The following is a 10,742-nucleotide window of genomic DNA, read 5'->3' on the forward strand; positions in this document are numbered from 1 at the left end:
AATTAGCATCACTTCAAATGAAAATTGTTGCCGAGGAAAAATCAACTGCGATGGTTATTGATGACATTAATCAAAACTGGAATAACGACAAACCAATTTCTGTATATATGAACTTTTGCAATTGATTCAGGGTGATACGATTGGTCCGGATGATGCTCTCTCAGTTCTTCAAATATATGAAAAGAAGTTTTCAAAGTCGCTCAATGAAAGGAAAAATATTTTGGAGGCGAAAAGGGCACTTGGAATGTATGAAAGTTGTTTATTATCTGAAAATTGAATTTTAGGCAGAACATCTCAAGTGGATGATCAATTGAATGCTGCAATGGAAGAAGTCAATGAGCTGAAGGCTGTGTGGACTAAAATAAAGGATATTTGGATTGATCTGGACGAACTTGGGGAAACAGTACTAATATCAGTTCAGCCCAGAAAAGTTATTGTATTAAATTAATTTTGTAGTTGAGGTCATCGCTGGAAGGGCTAATGAAGAGGATGGTCGAAATGCCCAGTTCAATGAAAAACTACGAAATATTTGAATTTATGAATAGGAAATTGAAAGGTCATATAAAAGTTGGTGGATTATTACATACTTTTAGGCCAATGGATTTATTTGTGATATAAAATCTGAAGCAATAAAGGAAAGACATTGGAAAATGCTGATGAAGGAGTTTGGAGTCAACTGGTACCTTCCAGAAGTGACTGTGACCGATATTTGGAAGATTGACTTGAATGCCAAATCATCTGCTATTCGTTCGGTAATGGCTACTGCTCAGGGAGAATTGGCGCTCGAAGAATACATTAAAATGGTATTTACAGTTTATTTATTGGAAGGTGATAGAAACATGGAAGAACTACATTCTCGAACTGACAAACTATCAAAACAAATATCAAATCATAAAAGGATGGACTGAACTATTTAATAAACTGAAAGAACACATAAACGGCATTTCTTCGATGAAGTTATCTCCCTACTATGCTGTGAGTCGTTATTGCCTTATTCTAAGGAATTCCGTAATGAAGCTGTTACTTGGGAGGATAGACTTAATAAAGTCAACGCCATTTTTGATACGTGGATTGAAGTTCAAAGAAGATGGGTTTATTTGGACGGAGTTTTTTCAGGGAGTTCTGACATTAAGTCACTTCTCCCTGCTGAATCACAGCGATTTATGAGGCATTTTCAATATCCAAAAAAGTTTAGTGTGAGCAACGAATTTATGGGAATATTGAAGAAGGTGGCAAAATGTCCATATGTTCTCGAAGTCGTCGAAATAAAAGGAATTGAACGACAATTGGAAAGATTTTATGACTTACTAAATAAAATACAGAAAGCACTGGGTGAATATTTGGAAAGAGAACGGTCCTCATTTCCTAGGTTCACTTTAAGTTTAATTTTGACAGATTTTTTTTTGTTGGGGACGAAGATTTGTTAGACATAATCGGGAATGCAAAAAATTTAATGAAATTACAAAAACATTTCAAGAAAATGTTTGCAGGAGTGAACTCAATATTGATGGATGAGGAACATAGATTTGTGACCGGAGTTATGTCAAAAGAGGGCGAAACTGTATCCAATTTTATTTATATGCAGTTAATGTTCAATGATGCTGTATCGATCGATTCGAGTATTAATCAGTGGTTGGGAAAAGTTGAAAAGCAGATCAAACTGAATTTGGCACAGCAATTGAGCGACGCTCTCAAATTGTATTCAGAATTCGTTACGAAAGAAGTAAATTTTGATGCATTTTTGAAATGGACAGACAAATTCCAAGTATTTAGCGGGTTTATCATTTTTGAAGGACCAGATTGTAATTCTCTCTGTGCAAATATCGTGGACTGAAATGGTGACTGCTCTACTTAACGACGAAGGAGAAAAGGACTTGGTCAAAGTGTTGAATTATATCAACTCTGTTCTAAATTTATTGGCAGATGCAGTTTTATTGGAACAACCACCGATAAGACGACAGAAATTCGAACATTTAGTAATCTATTCTTTATTTTCTTGTTAGATAACAGAAATGGTTCACCTACGAGACGTAACACGTTCCCTTTGTTCGAATGAAGTAGCATCTATAAAGGATTTTAATTGGCTCAAAAACATGAGATTTTATTTTGACGAATCTTCTCCAAATATTTTGGAGAGATTGACTATTTGCATGGCTAATGCCGAATTTTTCTACGGATTTGAATATTTGGGACTGCAGGATAGAATTGTACAGACCCCTTTAACTGATCGATGCTATCTTTCGATGACTCAGGCTCTTAATAGTCGTTTTGGAGGATCGCCTTTGGTTGATTTTTAATTATAGCACGTTTTAAGGACCTGCAGGAACTGGAAAGACCGAATCAGTCAAAGCTTTGGGATGCCAACTCGGTAGACTCGTCTTGGTATTTAATTGTGATGAAAACTTTGATTTTCAAGTCGATATCTTAATCTATTTGAGTAGGCAGTTGGTCGAATATTTATTGGTCTTTGCCAAGTGGGAGCTTGGGGTTGCTTTGACGAGTTTAACCGTTTGGAGGAACGTATGCTGTCTGCTGTGTCTCAACAAATCCAGGCTATTCAGGAGTCCCTCAAGAAAAGTATCAATCACCATACAGGTTTCATTTTTTAGCTTAGTTGGTTAGTCGACGTCGAGCTTCTTGGAAGAAACGTTTCTGTTGACCCTAGTATGGCTATTTTCATCACAATGAATCCTGGCTATGCTGGCCGATCCAATCTGCCTGATAATCTTAAGAAATTGTTTAGAAGTCTTTCAATGACTCACCCTGACCGCCAGCTCATTGCCCAAGTCATGTTGTTTTCTCAGGGATTTCGGTTCGCGGAAGATATTTCACTAAAAATCGTGCCATTTTTTGAGTTAAAATAATTTTAAATATATAGACTATGCAAGGAACAGTTATCTCGCCAAACTCACTATGACTTTGGATTACGAGCTCTGAAGAGTGTCCTTGTAAGTGCAGGTAACATCAAACGAGCCATTGTTCAACGGAATTTATCAGAAAGTCAAACTGTTATCCAAATTGACGAGGAAGAGGAGAAAAAAGTTGGAAGATGTAAATATACTTAAGATTGTTGTGACAAGTGTATCAGAGACGATGGTTCCTAAACTGGTGGGGGATGACTTGCCACTTTTGAAAGGCCTTTTAACTGATTTCTTTCCCGGAGTGAACCACGATACAACATTCGATGACCAATTGATGAGAATGATTAACATTGTATGTGATGAAATACATTATTTGCCCGAAAAACAGTGGATTGATAAAGTAGTGCTTTGCATTCAATCTAGATCATTCAACTCTATCAAATCTCAAAAATTCATCATGGGTTAATGATGGTTGGCCCTTCTGGTAGCGGAAAGTCTTCTTCGTGGCGAGTTCTATTTGAAGCCCTTAATCGTATTCAAGGCTCTGAGGGCATTTCACATGTGATTGACCCTAAGGTTATATTCATAGGCCATCTAGGTCTAGTCATATTCCAAAGAACTTCTTTACGGGTCATTGGACCAGAATACTCGCGAATGGCAGGATGGACTATTTACAAGCATATTGCGCAGGATTATTGACAACGTACGTGGAGACTTAAGCAAAAGACATTGGATCATTTTTGACGGAGATGTTGATCCTGAGTGGGTAGAAAATCTCAATTCAGTTCTTGATGATAATAAACTAATGACTCTCCCAAACGGGGAAAGGCTATCATTGCCTCCGAATGTTAGCATTCTAATTTCACTAATATTCCAGGTCAAGATCATGTTTGAAGTCCAGGACCTCAGATATGCCACATTGGCTACTGTCAGTCGATGTGGAATGGTCTGGTTTTCCGATAATGTGGTTACTTTCGACATGATCTGCAAACATTATTTAACCAAACTAGAACATGTCCTTGTGATTGACACTGACGAATTGAACTGGGAGCTGACTAGTCCTCTCTCTGTTTTCTCCATTCATATATTTTTCAGATTCAGAAAACGATTCGATCATTTTTATTACCAATGTTTGAATCTGAAGGGCTGGTATTCAAGTGTCTCGAATTCGCCGAGAGAGTCGATCATATAATGGAATTTACCCTGCATAGGGCACTCAATTCTCTATTTGGACTGATTGATCAGGCTATTCGCAATGTTATGCAATATATAGCTACATATTGTGCTCTCTCAGTATTAAATTCGCGGTCTAATTTCAGGATGATGTTATTGAGCTATACATTACTCGATACATGCTTGTTTCAATAATCTGGGCTTTTGCGGGCGACTGTTCCTTCAAAGTGAGAAGAGAATTAGATTTATTTATTCGCAATTCTTCGACAATCGTCCTTCCTTCTAAAGAGAATCTGATTATAGATTACGATGTTAAATGTCGAATTTTTATTTGTTAGGTTACTAACGAAGGTGAATGGATTTCTTGGCAAGATAGAGTTCCTTCGATTGAAATTGAGATTCATCAAGTGTCTACGGCTGATGTAGTTATTCCTACAATAGACACGATTCGTCATCAGTCTCTTTTATCTACTTGGCTCAGTTCTCGTCGCCCCTTAGTGCTCTGTGGACCTCCTGGGTCTGGGAAAACTATGACTTTATTTAGTACACTCAAGTCGTTGCCTAATATGGAGGTTTTTAGTTTTTGAACACTTATTTGTAGCTGATTTTGTTAAACTTTTCGGGTGCTACAACTCCTAATTTGCTCTTAAAGACATTTGATCAGTACTGCGAATATCGAAAGACTCCAAATGGGTTGGTAATGTCCCCAAAGACTCTTGGACATTGGATTGTTATTTTCTGTGATGAAATAAACCTTCCAAACTATGACAAATACGGCAATTTTCAAATTATTATTTTGAAGGGACTCAAAATGTCATTTCGTTTCTAAGACAACTTGTTGAACACGGAGGATTTTATCGGTCACAGATCTGGGTCAAGCTAGAAAGGGTTCAGTTTGTCGGTGCTTGCAACCCTCCCACTGATCAGGGGCGGAAACCCCTTCCAGCGAGATTTCTGAGACATATTCCCGTCCTTTATGTCGATTATCCCGTTGAACTGTCACTTAAGCAAATATACGGGACCTTTTCCAGAGCACTTCTTAAAATGACTCCTCAACTAAAGCAGTTTGCTGAATGCCTCACTGATACAATGATTGAATTTTATATTAAGTCTCAGGTTTATTAGTTTTAAGTATTTTGATTAGGAGAGATTCACTACAGAAATACAGCCTCACTATATATACAGTCCACGAGAGCTTACCAGATGGGTTCGTGGAATAGGAGAAGCCCTAAAAGGATTCGAAGCCGCTGAAATAACAGACCTTGTACGAATTATGGCCCATGATGGTGTTCGACTATTCAGAGATCGGCTTATCACAGACGAAGAGAGGGCCTGGACTGATCAAAATCTGGATAATGTTATCAAAAAATATTTTTCTTCATGTGATTTAACAAATGCTTTGCAAAGACCTATCCTGTTTAGTGATTGGATGTCGAAAGATTACTGTTCTGTGGAATCTTCAGCTTTGAAGGAATATGTCAAGGCTCGTCTCAAAGTATCAATATTAGATATGAATTTTTATTGTAGGTTTTTTACGAAGAAGAGTTGGACGTGACGTTGGTTTTGCACGATGAGATGTTGGACTACGTTCTCCGAATTGATCGAGTTTTGAAGCAGACCCAGGGACATATGCTTATCATTGGAACTAACGGAAGTGGAAGAACGACTATGGCAAGATTTGTGGCTTGGCTTAACGGATTTAACGTGTGCCAGATCAAAGTCCATAATAATTATACTGGAATTGATTTTGACGAGGATTTGAGAACAATTCTCCGTAGAGTTGCTTATAAAGTAATGGTAATGTTTTGATGTACTCAGGGAGATAAAATTGTCCTTATTATGGACGAATCGAATGTAGTCGATTCCAGTTTTCTGGAGAGGATGAACACACTTTTGGCCAACGGAGAAATTCCAGGCTTGTTTGAAGGCGATGAAATGACTAAATTGCTCAATCAATGCAAAGAAGCTTCAATTCGAGATGGACTCATGCTAGACTCGCCTGACGAATTATACAAGTGGTTTACTCATCAGGTGGTTTCAATTAATGAACTATTTTGTTAGGTAATGAGGAACCTTCACGTTGTCTTTACAATGAATCCTTCGGAGGAAGGATTGAAGGACAAAGCATCCACATCTCCTGCGCTTTTCAATCGGTTGAAGATGTGTATTCAAATAACTTTAGATGTGTTCTGAACTGGTTCGGCGACTGGTCAAGAAGTGCTTTATCGCAAGTCGCTACTGAGTTTATAAACAAGCTCGATCTCGACAATCAATCTGTAGTAGTATAAAACTATTATTCCAAGTATGATTCATTTATTTCCGCCGAAATTTTGATTCCTGATACATCTCATCCAATTTCTCTTAGGACTGCCATTATAAATGCAATGATACATATGCACGAAAGTGTGAGAAGGATTAATCAAGACCTCAAGAAAAAGCGGCTTCCAGTTCCAATCCTGACACCTCGGAATTACCTCGATCTCATTAAACATTTTGTTATAAATCTATATTTATTCGACAGCATGCCATCTTTACCGAAAAGAAACTCGAGTTAGAAGAGCAGCAGTTACACATACAGGTCGGACTCAACAAAATTACGGAGACAGTCGAACAAGTGGACGAATTAAGAAAGTCTCTCACAGTAAAACGAGAGGAATTAGACAGCAAAAACGAAGCAGCTAATGATAAATTGCAGCAGATGGTTTTATGAAATAATCTCATTTCTGTTTACAGCTCATTGACCAACAGGAAGCAGAAAATAAACGAACTGAATCGAGAGAAATGCAACTGAAAATAAAGTCAGAGACTGAAAAAATTGAAGAACGACGAAATACGGTTAATTTAGAATTATCTTTGGTCGAACCTGCTGTGGATGATGCTAAAATGGGTGATTACTTTTAATAATGATCAATAATTCAGCTGTCAAGAGCATTAAAAGACAGAATCTTGTTGAGATAAAATCGCTTAATAGTCCCCCGGCTTCGATTAAACTTGCTGTCGAGTCAGTGGCAACTCTGCTTGGAGAAAAGAATTTGGATTGGAAATCATTAAGGTCGTTCATAATGAAGGAGAATTTCATTTCGACAGTCATCAACTTTGTAGCCACTAATATTCCGTAAGATATTTCGTTTTTCACTCGCATAGAGAAGACGTTCGGGGAATATTTGTAAAGAAATATGTGGATAATCCTGAATATAATTTTGAACGAATCAACAGAGCCAGTATTGCATGTGGTCCTCTCGTAAAGTGGGCATTAGCACAAGTAGGGGCAGTATTTGAATCATTTTCCAGATTAATTATGCAGAAATATTGAATAAAGTGTCTCCACTTCGTGAGGAGCTGAAATCCTTGGAGAAAGAAGCCGAGATTACATTGAAAAAACAGGAAGAAGTGGACAGGCTTATTGAATCTCTCGAAAAAAGTATTTCCAAATACAAAGAGGAATACGCTCTCCTCATAAGTCAGGTGCAGACCATTAAAGGCGACATGCAGTTGGTTGAAACTAAGGTTCTGTGTAAAATGGAATATGTTTAAGGTTCAACGATCCATTAATCTCCTCAATAATCTTTCCGATGAAGGAAAGCGATGGAAAGAGACAAGCAATGGTTTTATTGACCAGATTAATACTGTCGCCGGGGATTCTTTATTGTCTGCTTCTTTTTTAGCATATGCTGGTTATTTTTATCAAAACATTCGTGATTCCTTGTACAAGTCGTGGGTTACCGTACTGGAGAATAGCAATATTCATTTTAGGAAAGACTTGTCCAGGATTGAAGTGAACTGAGAATTTAATTTTTTAGTTTTTGTCTACCCCCGACGAGCGTTTGATCTGGCAATCGAATGACCTTCCAATGGATGATTTATGCATTGAGAATGCAGTAATGATGAAAAGATTCTTTCGCTATCCATTGGTGATTGACCCATCAGGACAGGCTTTCAGTTTTATAATGAAGGAATTATCCCATAAGAAGATGACCAGGACCAGGTAGATGTTATTAAAAAGACCATTAGTTTTATTGACTCTGCCTTTCGTAAAACATTGGAGAGTTCTATGAGATTTGGGACTCCTCTTTTAATTCAGGACGTGGAGAATTATGATAGCATAATCAACCCACTCCTCAACAGAGAAATCAAGAGAATTGGGGGAAGAGTAGTCGTTACTCTCGGAGACCAGGACATTGATTTGTCGCCATCCTTCTCTCTTATTCTGATTACTCGCGATAATACGGTTTTTTTTCCCATGTGATATTTTTAGTTTGAGTTTCCTCCCGATATTTGTTCGCGTGTAACCTTCATTAATTTTACTGTAACTCGAAGTAGCCTGACCAGCCAATGTCTGAATCACACCCTCAGCACGGAGAGGCCGGATATTGAAGCTAAACGACGGGATCTTCTCAGATTACAAGGGGAATTTAATATTACGTTACGAAGACTTGAGAAAAATTTATTGAGTGCCCTAAATCAAGCCAAAGGGCGTATTCTTGATGATGATTTGTGGGAATATTCGTTATTAAACATTAGTGTCCTTACAAAACTCGAAAGTCTAAAGAATGAGGCATTTATGGTCGGACAAAAGATAGGAGATACTGATGCGGTCATGGCACAGGTAGATGATGTCCTTGAACAGTTCCGCCCTCTTGCTATTTCTTGCAGCTCCATTTTCTTTACCCTTCAAGCTCTTTCACAGGTAACTGAGTTCTAATTACATTAAGATTCATTTTCTCTATCAATTTTCTCTTGACTTTTTTATGAACATTTTCGATGGGATTCTGAACAGTCCTCGTCTTAAAACCTTAAAGTCATATCAAGATAGATTCAAGTTCATATGTCGACAGTTATTTGAAAACATATTTTCACAAGTGTCAGTCTCTCTCTTCCACCACGACCGAATTGCATTTGCTCTCCTAATGGCCAGGATCTATGTCAAAAGATTCGGAAGGTAGGCAAAATGATTAGATGTGGTTTAGTGTGTCCATTGAAAGAGAATTTGACTTTTTGATGAGCAGTCATCGATCAAAGGGAACGACTGAATGTGAACGGATTGATTTGTCCCCAGAACAGATTGATGGATTGAGTTCTTTGTCTTCGCTTGATTCATTCCGGGATGTGTGGAAGAGGCTTGATGGGCTCATGGATTGGGCCAACTCTGTTCACCCAGAGTCCGTTGCCCTTCCCTCGGAGTGGATTTCTGATAACATTGGTTTTGTGAGCTTGATTAATACATAGTTGTGGGCTCTATGAATAAACTACTTCTCGTAAATGCATTGCGGCCTGATAGGCTGTTGTCTATGGGAAGGATTTTTGTCAATCAAGTTATGGAGTGTGATTTTTATCAGCATTGTGAATGTGATCCTGATCTGTTTGACATATCTACTAACGTTAAATGTGTTGCTGAATAGTTTAGATATCTTCTAATACTCCGATTTTGTTATGTTCTAATGCTGGATATGACGCATCTTATTATGTGGAAGACATGGCTAATCTTCATGCCCGTCATCTCATTTCTGTTGCTCTGGGATCTCCTGAAGGAGTTATAATGGCAGGTAAGGCAATCAATTCTGCTGCAAGAGGAGGGCATTGGGTTCTTATAAAAGTAAGTGAAATAAGATTTAGCGTATAGAATGCACATTTATCGCCTAACTGGTTGAATCAGCTCGAAAAGACATTTCGTGGAATGGGGCTTCACCGTGATTTTCGTATATTTATCTCACTGGAAATAAATATAAAGGTTGGTAGGAGCATAAATATCACTTCAGTTGCCGTCCAATCTATTACGTTCTGGGAGGGTAATAGTTATGGAGGCTCCAGCGGGAATTAAAGCCAATTTACTGCGGACATATGACACTGTATTAAGATACGTGGAAATTCGTCCTCCCACCGAGAGGAGCAAACTTTATTTCATGCTTGCATGGTTCCATGCTATAGTGCAGGAGAGGCAATGCTTTTCCCCTGTTGGCTGGACAAAGAACTACGAGTTCAACGAAGTAGATTTGAGGGCTGGATTTGAATTAATTGATCATTGGATTGACACGACTGCTTTGGTAGTGATTGGTTAGTATGAGTAGGGTCGGAATAATCTCCCTCCTTCAAAAATCCCGTGGAATGCGATAATAACGCTCATGTCGCAGTCTGTCTATGGAGCTAAAATAGACAATCCGTTTGATCAGAGACTTCTCGATACATTCCTCAAGAAATTCTTTTCTGTCTTGATTTTCGAGAAAGATTTTCTTCTTCTGAATTCTCGCAACGTGATGATGCATTTGCCAGAGTCGAACAGTTTTGAAGACTGTATGGATTGGATAAGGAAAATAAGCGATGATCAATTCCCTGAATGGCTTGGTCTTCCTAACAATATTGAGGCTATCAGGCTTATAAAAAAAGGCAATTAATGAATTCTCATTTATACATAGGAAAAGAATTGATTTCTAATCTTTTAAATGTATCCGCCATCGACCAAAGTTCACTTGATGAGTCTTTTTCTGATACTTCATTCCCTCCGTCCTCTCTACTCAATTCAATTAATCTTTGGATGGACATACTGCCACAAGTATACATTCTTTTTTTATTCAGGCACTTTTCCCGCTATCTTCCTCTAATGATGAAGATCCCCTCTCTCGTTTTTTTAATAGGGAGTGTCGTCTTGGAAGTCATTTGCTTCACTCGATTAGGACTGATTTGGATAGTGTGCTATTAATATGTCAGGGAAAA

General features: G+C 38.1%; 1 pseudogene; it reads left to right on the forward strand.

Annotated features, from left to right (window-relative positions):
- Positions 1-130: 130 nt before the first annotated feature.
- LOC115230857 lies at positions 131-8,736 on the forward strand (annotated as a pseudogene).
- The last annotated feature ends 2,006 nt before the right edge of the window (positions 8,737-10,742 follow it).

The sequence above is a fragment of the Octopus sinensis genome, unplaced genomic scaffold, assembly GCF_006345805.1.
Source record: "Octopus sinensis unplaced genomic scaffold, ASM634580v1 Contig16565, whole genome shotgun sequence".
NCBI classification, from domain to species: domain Eukaryota; kingdom Metazoa; phylum Mollusca; class Cephalopoda; order Octopoda; family Octopodidae; genus Octopus; species Octopus sinensis.